Below are 15,165 nucleotides of genomic sequence, written 5' to 3' on the forward strand. Positions count from 1 at the left end.
TGAATGGTAGAATCACACCAATATAGTCTGTCCTCACCTTAGGGCACCATCTCTATTCATCAAAACACACACACACATTTCTCATTTTCACTAACATTAGTCACCATTGCTGAGCTAAGGAGCAGCACTTGTGAGACAATAGACACATATGTGTGTAATGTCTTACAGGCCGGCTCAATGTCATTATTTATAATTTGGATGTTAAACAAGGTTTGATGTGATCTGTGTCTTAAACAGTGACACACTCAACACTTTCTGACATGAATTCCTGCCAATGTACACTCTGCCTGCAAAGAGATGGCATAAAAGAATATAGACATTTATTATGTAGTCTCATCATTATTGTCATTTTATCAACATGCTGCGGGCATATCATAATTTTTTGAATGGTTCACGTTATCATTTGACTTAAATATCTATTTCAAGGAGGTTTTCACTTGAGTAATTGCCAGAGGCTGCAGTGATCCAATCAATCAGCGTGACTGAACTTCATACACTTCAGTGTTCTTAACTCTCAGATGCAGGCTTTCTCCACAATGAAGGCCACAAATAAACAAATATGACTTGTACACACACACACACACACACCCTGAGGCCAGGATACAATGGCTGCAATTCTGGTCTCCACCAGCAGATGACCAATTCTCTGTCTTTTCCCCAGTGGACCGTTCTGTCTGGGCTCTCCATGAATTTCCCTTTCTTTTCATCACTCTCTGATGTCCAGCTGCTCCTGTCAACACCTTCTTACAGCAAGCAATTCATTGCAACATACTGGCAGCTGAGACCCCTGTGATGAACTTCAATCTGCCGTTTGCAGAGGGGGCTTCACCCTGAGTCGGGCTAATCAAGGGAAACACCCCCTTCTAAGAGGGAGGGCGTCTACAGACAGATTGAGCCCAAGTTACCCTGTAATTACCCTGCCACTGCCCCTCTGCTGCAAGCTGCTGCATCTGAACTCAGTCAGCAGAGGAACAGACACTTTGGTGATTACTTTCCAATCTGTTTAACAGTGAACAACAACAACCTATGTGCTTCCATTACACCCATAAAGCACAACTTTTTTTTCCTGAAAACATTTTTTAAGGGTTCAGAGCACCAGGCATTTTGTTATGCTTCCTACGGTAACACAGTGCAAATGTCTCTTGCCGCGGGTTTCGATTATTTCCAACTTGGTACAGTCCTTGGGGGGAGGTTCTCGGGGCTTTCTGAATTTTATTAAAGCCTCTACAGCTGATTACTTGGAGTGAGGTGCACAGGTTGGTGCATTTTAGGAGTGGAGTGGAGGCCTGACAGGGTCATGTTTAACATGTCCACAGGCAATCAATTCACCTTAACCCCTCCTGGTACTCCAGCCCTCTCCACCTAAGCTGTCCTTAATAACCAGGCAATGGTGAATTACTGATAAGGCACTGGGGTCTCTGACCTATATATCCCTCCCTGTATGTATTGGAAAAATCCACCCTGAAATAAATGTACATTTATAATGCATAGAAATGGGGAAATTAAACAATCACACATTAAACAGCTGTGAAATTCACTTTATTCTTCAGTTTGCTGTGCATGGAGGATTTGTTTGGTGTTTGCTTGGTGAAGCATTGGGCCAAATTGTCTAGATGGAAATATGTCAGGCACATGCAGTACGTGAAGGGTTGAGTGAAAATCAGAAAAATCCAGCACTGTCAAATTCTGTAATATGCCAGAAGGTTGCTTTTTCTGCAGTTACTTTGTGCAAAATGTCTACTTAATAATCTAAAATTCCTTATTATGAAGAGAACAAAACTAAGTATAATATTGTCATGCAGATAGTGATTGTTTGGGTCTGGAGGCTTACATGTTTTGGCCAGAGACATTAGACATGAATAAAGGTGATCAATATCAGTCAAAGCACCAAAAGCCTGTTGTGTTTTCCTGTACATTCATTCATTTACCCATGTTGCATGTGGTTAATAAGACTAAGATAGATTATATCTAAAATCACACAGATACAGACTTATTGTTATGGTGGAGTTTTGTCTGGCTTATTTTACTCTGGACATCTTCTATAGTTCAGTGGTTACACTGCATTTCTCCTACATGTCAATGACCTCTGTGTAAGTTTTTACTTAACAAGCATGCAAAGGGTTCTACATTTGCCCTCATATGACAGTGACTAATTGCCCTGAGGATGCGAGCTGCTTGTTAGGCAAAGGGAGGATTCTCTTGCTCTTCACTCGGCTAAATTAATTATTTCTCCTTTTCAATTCACTCTACCTCATCTTATAAAGGTTAGAAACCAGATATGAAGATTTTCTTTCTCTAATTGTATGTTACTAATTTTCCATGTGGACTTGCTCCCAGTTGTGTTTTTCAGCACGGATACCTCACATGCTGAGACTGTCAGAGACCAATTTAATGTATAGCAGTAATTTGACAAACCATTAATTTGTACATAACAGTTTGAAAGCATGAGAGTCAAGGTTGTTTTATTTTTTATTTTTAAGTTTAAATCATTTCTGCTTCTGCTAGCTACTGTTTTGATGTTACACATAGACAAATTTTCATGAAAAAATGGGTGTTGTAGAATTTTCAAAATAATACTAGGACATCTTGGTCACCTAGTGTTCTCTTTGCTCCAAAAACATGTAATATGTGTATATATAAGTAAAAGATTTACTTACATATAAACTTGCTAACACACACACACACACACATATATATATATATATATATAAATAAAATATAGGTTTTGTGCAAACATCAGATTTAGAGTATGTGTATGTGTGTAAAGACTCAATTCAACTGTTTTTACTGCTCTACTTGATGTTTTGCTGCCAGCTGTCTTGCCCCTTCCCATATCTCTGGTCAGAGGCTTGTCTTTTTGTTCTATGAGGTACCTGTGCAGCTGTCAGCGTTGCGGCTGTTTAGACAATTAAGAATGTTAGAGGGAGGGGGTTAGTGAATCACTAAGAACATCAATGTGGCTGGACATTGTGCTCTCACATTACCACCCTGCTGTTTTGGTATTTATGCCCACTGTTTACACAGAGCACACAGAGGGGGTCCTCCAATCAATGCCATTATCTTTGCTAATACTACGGGTGCAGGTCTACCAGACTCTCATCCCTTAATGATCAAAATTAAGGTGTGCTGCATCACAAGAACTATGCACACGTACAGCAGTGAGCATTAATCTACTGCACCTCCTTCTTTTGTGTTGTGTTATATAACAGTTGGTTTACTGTGTTTATCCGCCTTCTTCAGGATCTCCTCGCATATACAGTGTTTCAACCACCTTCCCTTGTGTTCAGCACCATTTCACCTCAGCTTCCCCCAACCTTTATCACCCTGTGCCTGTCCCTGGACAGGTTTCAGCATATAAATTTGAAAATGATTTGTCCTGCCCTCTTAATAATAGATGAGAGAGCAGAGTAAGGGTCCCTTCAATAAACTCCATCCGCGCTTTAATTAGTGAACAAAAAACGCCAGGCCTGCTGAGGACTCTGGCTTTGGCTCTGTGTTAGTAATTAAAACTGAAACCACCAAAAGGAGAGGAGAGGAGAAGGCTCTATTTTTAACGGGCAGGCTGTTTGGTGCCGAGTGCCCGTATAAGGTTCTGCAATAAAGAGTGATAATGAAGGTGTGAGACCTCTGGGGGCTGACTGGGCGCTCGCTACAATGGCTGCTCTCACACCAGACTGAAATACAGGGAGCAATTAGAGGAGGCAGTGCATAGACTGGCCACTAGAGATTAGTTAACACCTCAGGAGCTCCGCTTCAGGACAGGCACATGCTTGTTTTCTTTCTCTCTCTTTTGCTTTCAAGATAACACACTAAGGCCTTAATGATGAGATTTATTTTATTCAATTGTCATCTCAGACAGATAATGTTTCAAGCGGTCTTGTTGCAGGTTGTGTCGGTATAGAAAGGGTCACTGATCTTTTCAAGATTTGTAGTTTTCCTTTTAAATTATTCACACATGTATAAAATCTCTTACTGTCACAAGCTTTTTCTCCACATATGGGTTTAAACACTATGACAAGCGCTGCATGAGTTGGAGGAGACCTTAAGCCCAAGAACCAATCAAGAGGACATTGTTAATGGAGGCCACATATAAGCCGTTAAGCCAGTATATGCATAATGTTATTTAATTGGAGTCATAAAAAGCCAATTAACCCCCCCCCCCCCCTCCCATTCTCTGTCTCTTTCTCTCTGTCAAACCACTGTAAATGTGTGTGCATGTGTGACAGAACACATGCACATGTTATGCTATTGTACAAATTTTTGTTTTGTGACATAAAACACAGACTAATACACTACTATTTTGAAGTCATGTTTGAAAGCAAATTCTTTGGATCTGAAATCATACCTGCAACATTCAGATGTGTATCAGTTTCTATAAATAGGCAAATAAAGAATGGAGTTTTGTCCTATTGAAATATTTGTAAAAAGGGGAAACCACAATGTGAGGGGCTCCATGTGATCACTCTTTTTTGCCTTCTCATTCTCGGAATATACGGATTTTGACAATATATTTGCTCCCAGGAAAATAGCAACAGTGGGTCGCAATATTGGATCTGTCAGGCTCAGGCCATTTAAATTTCAATGGCAGTAAAATGGGGGAAGCAGACACTGTTAAATATGATGCTTGAATGAAAATCTAAACCCTCCAATACCTCTAAGCAATGTAACTCAATGAGATGAATTAACTGTAAATGCCTCATTCTCTGTGTGAGTGTCTTCCAATTTAAAATCTCATTATTCATATAAGATCCTGAACAAGGTGACTCTTAGGATAGATCGAATAAGTGAAGATAATCTTACCGGACAGTTTTATGCAAATAGGAAATGTATTGAATCAACTATGAGGAGAACGGGGAATCAAATAAGTTAATAAAGTAGAGTTAGGATGAAAAACACCATGAATAATGTTTCCTCCCTATCTCGGCTCAGTGCTTATGCCACTGCCTGCAAAGTTACAAAGTGTATTAATTCAAAGGATGCTGTCATTTGATGTGCATTCTCTTTAGTATTTTGTGAAAAGTATTAACAGTTTGCTTCAATAAGCCTTTCAATGTCACTAAATCAGTGAACTGCTTAATCTCTTTTGCCACAATCTTTAAATCATCACAGTTACAATATCTTAATATTTATCTCCAAATTACTGCCAATGTATTTTCTGAGAATAGAAGTGTAATTTAAACCTTCAGTGCAGGTAATAATAGCTCATTTTATTGCTTTGTACCACTTAGTTAGGTTTTTCCAAGAAGAGTTGAGACAGAGTAACCACTAATAACTGTTTGCTGGAGAGGTCCATCAGACAAGGATTGATTACAAGCCATCCCATTCAGGGCTGCGCAGGTCTGCACAAGTTAATCCATAATTCATAGTATAAATAATGTAACATTCATTACACAGAAAATATGAACTTTTCTTATGGTTTGTGTTGCAGACATTCTGCTTATAAAGCTAACATACTCAGTGCTTTAATTTGTTCTTCACCCCAAGGGTAAATGTAAATGACAAATGCAATGATATAATTATATAATAGTCTCACAGACAAAGCTTGTAGATAAAGGAACTCTGACAAGGCCATGTGTGCTATTAAGAGGAGAATGCATTGTATTTATTAACCTGCAGGATTAACCTTGTCCAGTAACTATACGTTGGAAGTCAGATTTGTTTACTTATTTACATTTGGTCACACACACATCTAAAAGAATTGCTCTGTGTTATTAGAACTGCAGTTGTAGCTTTGACTGCCTTTCTCCATTGGACTTAAATGATTCGCTCAATAGTGGTGTACACAGGACGATTCTCATGACACTTACTTTCAGAGCTGAAGCAATTTACCACTCAAAGAAGTCTCAAGAGAGAATTTTTTTGTGGATTTGCAAGATTTATAGCAAAGACAGCTGTGTGTCAACGGCTCTGAGGCTACTGTAGGCCCACCCATCACTCCACATTAGGACTCCTTTGAACATAAGTATATTTCACTCTGAGTTGGTGACATGCCGTGTGAATCTGTGGATGTGAAATTATACACATTCGAGCACAACAGTGGTTAGAGGAAGATAAGGGTGGAGGAGGAAGCTGGGAATTATAAAGGAGATCACAAAAATTATGTGCAATGTATTTTATGGGCTTGAACTAATTTCCTAGACAAAAATGCACATGATTTTCCTCTGCTTTTACAGCTAATACAAGCACTTTGTCTGATGAATAAGTTCTCTCCAAATGTGATACATGTTTTGAACAAGGTACATGGTTCCATAGCCTACGATACTTCCTCTTCATTCAACCACAAAAGTAAACAATTTCACTCATGCTCAAAGGAATGTGACAAAGTTGGGGAATAGGGATTTGAAAGGAAGTGATGAGAAACACTGTAAATCTCAGGCAGTGTGCAGGGAAGAACATGCTGTAGGTGAAAAAAATATAACAGATTAAGCAAGGCTATAAATATGTCAAAATAAAGGGAAACCTGTGGTGAGAACAAGAAACCTCTCCTTCCTCTTCCCTCAACAGTCTCCACTACACTGACCAAGTTCATCTGTCCATCCAGAATCAAAGCAGCTCATGCAGGTTCGTCATCTACAAATCCCTCCACACACATTAGCCCAACATCAGGCATCGCTTCCTACAGAATATTTACCACAAAGCTTCCCTGGCATAAATCTCTCATAATGCTTGGCACGATTTACTAAAATTAATTCACAGAAACTTCTGGGCTTCAGTATCATGAGTTCAATCATCACACAGTATGCATAAAAACATGCTAAAAACTTATGCAGTTCAAAGGGAGTGTATTTACTCTGCACAGAAACACTTCCTGGCTGACCATCCTGTTTGATTTGGTGGGTTATTAAACATTTCTGTCAATAAAAAGCGTGGTGAATGCTAATTTCTGAGCCCTCCATCAATAAATGACCATGAAACCAGTGCAAATTAACCTCCAAATGTCATGGGAAAAGCTGGTGACACAGACATTACTGTATGTGCTCCAGGTAGGAAAAGCTTGGTGACAGACTACACTCGACATATACTGTATATAACACAAGCATTAAAGTATTAATTTGTAAATTAGTAACTCTGTAGGGCTTTTATATACACGTGAAAATGCATTGCATGATTAAGATACAGCATCATCAAAAGACAGCAAAGGCTTTGATGGCAGAAGTGATGGGCCATCCATCCAGACCTTGCTGGTGGTTCAGTCTGGTGCTACAACCAAGACCCATCAATTAGTCTCTCATTGTTGGTCCAGTGCACTTTCTGGATGCCTTAGTGGGCTGTTGAAGGCCAAAAATTATATTGGTGGTATTGAAAGTGAATTGTGGGTTAAAAAATGAGTCTGGTTGTATTCAGTATTTTCCTTATCGTCAACAAATCCCCAAAAGACCAAAACCAACAATGAAATGATCTTGCTAACGAGTATTTTATGTGTAGCCATAGCCTGATATAGCTTATTCCTCTATGCCATGGACCTCCATTGTTGTCCAAAAACTATTAAAAACATATCAGTGAGCCACACTGTTGCACTCGTTCATTTATAACGATGAACATGGGCACTGTAGTGCACTCAATCCCACATGCAGTCCTGTTGCTGTAAATATTCACTAGTGCATCAAATCCACAGCTGAAAATAGTTCCCAACGTATGAACTATTTACTCTTTACTACTGTTAAAAACCACAGTTCCCAGCTGTACTGAGCTTTAAAACAAAAATGAAAGTACATATTCATGGTCTGTCTTTAAGTTGTACCGCTTCAGTAGGACCGAATGGGCTCCAGGCTACAAGCCATAGACAGGATGAAGAAGTTGGAAAATATTAAGAGATGGACTAATTTGCTGTTGGTTTTGGTCTTTTCATGAGATTTGTTGACAATTACAAAAAATGTGTATATTACCAGACTTATCCTTTCAGTGTAAATGTATGATGTTACAGGTAGATGTAATTAGGTCTAATTAGTCTGAAGTTCTTATGGGACTCCAGAATTTACAAACAAAAGTCCTCTGGAGGTGTCATGGGTTACAATAACTCAAATATCAATGTTTTTGTGGATGGAGTCTTGACCAGCATTGACCTGCAGTAGATTTGACTTATCTCATAAATAAAATGCAAAGAACTAGCATAATTTAATACAGTAGATCATCTATGCCACCACACAATGTGAAAAAAAAAATCTTAATTGTGCATTTTTCATGTTCGGTAATACAAAATTATTAATTCAGTCTCTTAAGTTGTGCTTTTAATATTGCTTTGTATTCATGAAAAATAGATCTGCTTTCACACACAATTTTGTATGCTTTCAGAGAATATTCAGTAAAATAAAATCCATTAGGGCAAAAAAAAAAAAGAAAGTGAGGGAGATGCAAAAACTGTGGTTTTAATGCAACAAATCATTTGCCATTAACCTCGCCTGTTATTTTATGGTAAGTAGGGTCTGTGTTATTCTAATAATAACTTCTAACAGAAACCAATCAGCTTAGGATCAGACTGCAACATAAAAAAACAGCGACACTGTGACCCTCTATCCATTACACATACTACTTTTTGACATGCTGCTCTACAATGGGGCTTTTACATTTTGCATTTGTGATGTTTCAGCTGTTCCAGGTGTCAGGCCTGACCACACAACTGTGATGACAGAGAGAAAAAAAGCTGATGTATGATACTGGTCTGTCACGACAGGTCAGTACCACAGCTCATTCAACTGCAGATGATTCGCTAAGTCCTACAACACAGGGCAACAAATAGGAAAATACAACTGTGTAAGCCCTGTTAGCGGTGTAAGTCTCTACCGTTACTGTCCTTTTCACTGCCAATATCAACAGAAATGTCAACAGTGAGCGTCTGTCAGCACCTTGTGTCAGGCTGAGTACTTAATGCTCACCTAAATCCCCCACTGGGCATCAAGTAGGACAGTAATATTCTCTGATAAGCAGATATACTGTTTTCTCATAATACGATGAAAAGTTATAACTTATTCCAAAACAAACATGACTTCAAGAATGATCATCAAAGGCTCATATACTTAGTGAAGCTCATGCTTTAAATACACTACATACTGTTGAGCTGAAACACACCCATAAAGAAATATTCAGTTGTTTATTATGCCTTGACATTTGAAAAACAACCAACTGTATCTTTTTTGAATGTTAACATCCGTGATTCAGGAATATGAATCGCCCAAATGTGGTCTATGATGTGCTCTTTAGAGTCATATCTGAGTGCAGAGGCAACCATTTATTTGCAGAGCGGATGAGAGTCTGCAGCAATATTACATTTCTTTGCATAAAATCCTCATAGGAATTAATTCAATAGATTCAGAGTTTGTTTTCTCACTATTTCTTATGGACTGTGAAGAGATACAGGTACAGCACAGCCTGAGATCTTTCACAGTGGGGAAGTTATTAATTTGGACGATATTGATATTTTCCCATTGACATCACTATAATGGCTGAGTTAAGTCTAAGAGAAAATCAATCCAAAGCGCATGCTGTCTTGGATGCTAATGCTTTTGTTATGTTTTATCTGTTTGAAATAAAAGGTTATTTCTCAGCAGTCATCTGAGATATCATGTGTTAATACTTTATCTGGTTATCTTGGTGCTTTTCTTTCATTGTTGTCACTCAGTTCTGCAAACCCTACAGCTTGTTGAAACTTTGGATCAGGCATATGTGTGCAGAACACCTCAGTGATGTTTCCCAACAAGTATGTTCATGGTTGTTGCAGGATCTATGACGCATAATGGTTTGGTTAAACCATCCAAAGAGATGCTGCATTAAGAACTGTGTCATGACAGCAGAGCTCAGGTACGTTCACACTGGAAAAATGACAAAATTAAGTATACCTAAAAGTAACACACATAATATTGCTCCACAATGTAAAGTTGAACAGAAATGAAAAGAAGATATGCAAAGCAGATTTGGAATTTCGTCTGTAGTTTGTTGTGTTTCTACTGGAAATCTGTACCTAAAAATGCCCTCATGTACAATTTTGTTTTATGATACAAAATGGAGAAGCTATGAAAATCTAAATAAAAGCTTTTTTAAAAAGTAAAAAAAAATAGGGGTGTGACTACTTTTGTGACCGTTTGGAAACAAACCAACAAATCCTAGGAGAAATGTGTTTTTACTGTCTTTTTCTAAAGTTTTCAGATTTGAAATACGATCTATTGTTTGTTGCTGCGCTGTTGTAACAAATAAATGACATTTTATATATACAAACGCTGAACTGCAAAATTTGTGTGTTTGGTATGTGCATTACAGTACTATGGATGTGTTAGGTTGTGTCTAGACCTCAGAATTTAAAACACAATCGTGCTTCTGTGCCTAGACTACCAGACTCAGTAAATAAGAGTAAGTTTATGATTATTGTCTGCCACAATCAGAAAGAGTACACACACAGCCAGTATCAGGCTGATACTGCACAAATCAGCTTGCCAAAACACCCTTGTTAACATTTTAAACCTACAGAATCATAAATGGTGATGCCGGGGAATTTTGGACTTCCATTCCCCCTAAATCACACACTCTTGATTTGCAATTCCAAATCTAGAACATAAATAGGGCTTCACGGCAACAGCGTGAATCCAACTAAAAAAACCTTGAATAGATTTTGAATTTTAAAAGCGAGATCAAATGAAAATCACACAAAGGCACCAGCAAGTGGAATTGAAAGTGTGATACAGATGAGGGGGGTGTTGGGGGGTTAGGATGAAAACAGGATTAGACTCCACAGGCCTGGTTCCCACAGATTGCCTGAAATGGGGAACAGATTTAAAGCAGGTACTGTGTGTTGACAGGTTTGGGTTTTTTTTTTTTTTGCACAGGCATTTCCCTTTCCTTTTTTTCAGCATGTCTTACACATTTAACTAGACCCATGTCAAAACCTGTTTACATGTCGTGAAAAGAAGCGGAACATGTTCAAATCGGGTAAGCTATTGAAGAAGAAACTTGGATGATTTGACAGCTTGAGTCTCTTTAATATTGCCCACTTTGAGCAGGCTGAAACAAATGATATGCATGTCTAGGGTTTTGCTGTTACTCTGCTGTTAAACGATGTTGTAACTGACGATTAAAATAATGCTATTTCTATGTTGAGGCAAGTGTAAATTCTGCTCTTGTCTACATATGTTACGCACACACAGAAGCGCACAGTAGTTCAGAGGCCATGTTGTTGTACCTTGATTTTCTTCTACAAATCAAATACAGGCTGCATGCTTAAGCGTTTCCCCGTATGTCAGCAAGTTTTAGAGATTAAACTGTTTCATGTTTAATGGGATAAGGAGGAACATGAGCTTCATCCAATCCTGGCCCAATTGAGTGTTTTTAATGCAATTTGTCAACTCCCTCTGCTAGTGGGATTTGTTCCATACTGTTAGATGCGGAGTCAATTACATAGTACCTCTGAAGAGTATTTTGCTTGAGAGATTGCTCATCTGGCAATATTAAAGCTACTTAGTATGTGTTAGGCTGGAGTGAAGGAAATACAGTTAACAGGTTTTTAAATTCCACATCCACTTTAAAAAAAAAAACCCACACAATTTACTGGATGCCATTTGAAAATGTTTGATTTACCTCTTGTTGTATCTGCACACATTAATATAGAAAAATATGAGACTAATAATATGGATCACTCCTCTCAAAACAGGAGAGCAAATAAAACATTCACTTAACTCTATATATGATTCTGAAATGTCCAATATGATTAATTATAGACTTGAAGCATAACAAATGACTCACCGGTTAATGTTAACAAATATTCTCCCTTAAGGGCCTCTATTAATAATTTCATATTCTCTCCAAATATTATTCTATCCACCTGCTGCGTGTGATCCTATTTTTCCATTTTTTTTCCGTTTTGTGATCATACATAATTTAGTCCTTGGCCACATCTAATAAATGATGTTGACATATGCTCTTGCAGAGAGCACTGCCTGGAAGTGTTGGTTGATAAGCTTCTTTGCATTCTCACTGGATCCAATTTTGCCCTATCAGTACATGGCTCTGCTCACATGGTCCACTAGGCCTCGAGATGTCCCGAGGCTTTTGATTAGTGCAAACTGTTTGAGGGGGAAAGAGATTTGTGTAAAATTCTAATTTGTCACCAATAGTATGTTTTTTAAGGGTCCCATTTTTCGATTCTTGCCCCTGTGTGCACAAGGTGGCATTTATAAAGATCATATTCATATGTATATTTATTTTTATGTTGTCATGTTTTACTGACTAAACTCCCTGCTCCCCTTTTTTGTTGTTGTTTTTAAATTAGATTCTAAGGACAGTTTTCATGGCATTTCTGTTAAAAGGTTTATAGTGCGCAATGGAGAATGACTTAACAACTATTGTTTTTTGGGGGATGGGTGTGTGCGTGGAAGGTCTGGGAAGGGCTGGTTGTGGGTGGGGGGTCATGAGCCAGCTTCACACCCACAATACTGTGAGCATGTGGTGTAAAAACTGTGCCCACCGAGCACCAGAACGTGGAGATGGATTAAAAAGTTGAAATTGCTTTAAGCACTTATATCCAAATATTTGTCCATTCTCAGACTGAAATGAATTCTTACAGTTCCACCCCCCCTCCTCTTCTTCTTCTACCCGGCCCCGAGCATTACGAGAGAGAATCAATTCGATCAATTCCCCTATACCAATTGTTTGTTGTTTTTTTCTGCTGACCACACCTCAAGGATTAATATTTGATTAGCCTTTAGGAGAGGTGGAAAGTACTTATTAACCTTATTTGTCAATCTGTCAGTGGCACTGTGCAGATTGTGCCTTGCGGCGGGGACCGCAGGGCCGGAGGGGGAGGGGATCACTTCAGGGAATATCATGTCTTCCAATGACTGCTCTCCTCTGGATGTATCATCATAATTATCCATTTTAGGCTGCTGCCACAAGCATGACATTCATTTCTGCATTTTGAACACATTTGTTAATTGATAATACGATACGTTTTCCCAAAATAATGTAATGGTATTGATGTTTAGCTGCTGTTTCCTTTCACAATTTGGCCAATTATGCCAAATTCTTTTCAAAATGAATAACAAGATGGGTTTGTGGTTACTAATCTTATTCATAATGATTGTTTGTAAACAAAAAAAATGGAGTGTGTTGCCATTTAGGTCATTTTCATTACAGTCCATGAAGACAAAGCATATTCATTTTGAAATTGATGAGTAAACTTCCACACTGTAAGCAGTCCTTTTTTTCATTAGTAATTTTAATTAAGTCTTCTGCACAACACTGAAATTGACTTTATGTATAATTGTTCATTATACGTCTTGTTTTCTACAATGGGGAAATTAAGGGGCCTCAAATGGATGAATCCGAGACATGATTAGTCTTGTTCATCCCAAATGTATAATTTTTTTAATGCCTGGCGTGAGCTTTGCTGCAAAGTGAAATTGATACTCGGTATATGAAAATATTTAATGAATTGCCAATTCTGTTGTCAAAATCAAGCTAACAGATATTCTTTGGGGAAATTTAAGGGGAGGATGCACATTTGAACATTCAAGCGTTGCAGTAAGACATTCATATTGAATTTTTTTTTATTGACAATAAAAACACTGTTTTCCAGAATTTAAAAGAATAAAAGCTGCTCAGATGTGTGCAAGCCAAACACACACAGACACACACATTATTTAATAACCAGTGGCTTTGTCTGGCTTTTGTTTACAGAGTGCAACTCTTGCATCACAGCCGGCATATAAAGGTCTGACTGTCTCTGCCTTTAAAGTGTTTGGGTCTGACTCCGGTTGTATCTAAATGATAACACCTCTCCATGGTCATTGGAGGCCTCCCAGATCCATCTCCTCAACCTCGGTGTTATCTGTGATCATACGCCCCCACGCTATCGAGCTCAGTCAAAGACCATCCCATGGTTTGCAGTGTTAATTACAGATCCTTTGATGTGATAGAACACAGCCCTGTAGAGATTGATTACTCTTTGAGCTAAGTTGTCTTCCAATTACTTAGACAATTAGCCAACTAATTAAAATACTTACCCTGTGCATTGAAAAAGGAAGAGGAGTGCTGCTGTGAGGATCTCCCTTGATATATGAGCTGCCAGGGATTCTCAGAGTGTCTCAGCTGAGGAGAAGAAGGCCTGGTGTGCTGACTGCAGCTCAAAAAAAAGGCCCAAAATGAGTCACTGCAGCCGACTGTGATAATAATTTGGATCAAGCATTTGGACACGTTTATCACTTCCTGTTGATTGAGGATAAGGATGTTAGATCAGGGGATGAACTCATGTTTGAAAATCCTTCATTTATTGAGGTGTTTTTATTGTCTGACAAATACCAACTTCTGAATGCTCAAACATTAAACATTTCTAAATTGATGATTTTTGTTCTGTTGATCATTTCACTTTTTATCTATGCAGACTCGAGAAGGAAAATGTAAAGAACCAACGTTCAGCCTGGAGTTTTCTACTGACAAATAATTAGACAGTTAACTTGAAGTCACTGGAGCATGCCTGAATATTAATATCCAAATCATTTGTAGTTAGTCTGAAAATAGTCAGTTTGGTACTCTTTATTTTAATGGTCTGTGGAGGAATTTGGTCCTCTGATAAAAGAAGAGTATAATAATTTCTGAGATTCTCAAGAGGCATTAAAATAATTCTACTATTTAATAGCAAACAGTTACTGTTCCTTCCCTGTTATCAAAATATTGAATATGTTGTTCATTTACTCACAAGCAGTAGCCATGTTTGGCAGATTTCTGTCCCTGTCATGCAAAATAACTGCAGTTTGTACGTGTCCGTGTACTGTGGATTGTTTCTTGCACACCAAAGCAAACAGACTTAAGAGCTGCTTGTGTTTCTCATGGTGAAAGACAAATGAGCCTGTCTGGCTGACCTGTGGTGCTTGTTCCATATAATGACAGAGGATTTATTCTAACCACAAAAGTAGAAAAAAATCCTAGAGAATCTACTAACATACTCAAAAGTGTTTCCAAAGATGTTGTACTCACATTGGAGACTGACATGATTAATTGTAGTTCCCACGATTAATTGCAGTTCTGGTTGGAAATCTGAGCATTTGACTTTGACTGCCAGAGACAGATACCAGTGCTAATTTTTCCAAGGGTGTAACTGCTTAACAACACCAAAAGTGCAACAAGTCTTCCAAATTAAACAAATTGTTTGTGATCACCCTCCAGAACGATAAACATTTTCTGATC

The 15,165-nt window shown here is 38.3% G+C and overlaps 1 long non-coding RNA gene across 1 annotated transcript; it reads left to right on the forward strand.

Moving 5' to 3' along the window:
* Window positions 1–10,684: 10,684 nt before the first annotated feature.
* Window positions 10,685–14,542, forward strand: LOC122868386. Its single transcript, XR_006376096.1, has 2 exons — window positions 10,685–10,770; window positions 13,660–14,542. It is a non-coding gene; the product is annotated as an uncharacterized LOC122868386 (long non-coding RNA).
* Window positions 14,543–15,165: the final 623 nt, after the last annotated feature.

The sequence above is a fragment of the Siniperca chuatsi genome, linkage group LG21 (assembly GCF_020085105.1).
Source record: "Siniperca chuatsi isolate FFG_IHB_CAS linkage group LG21, ASM2008510v1, whole genome shotgun sequence".
NCBI lineage: Eukaryota > Metazoa > Chordata > Actinopteri > Centrarchiformes > Sinipercidae > Siniperca > Siniperca chuatsi.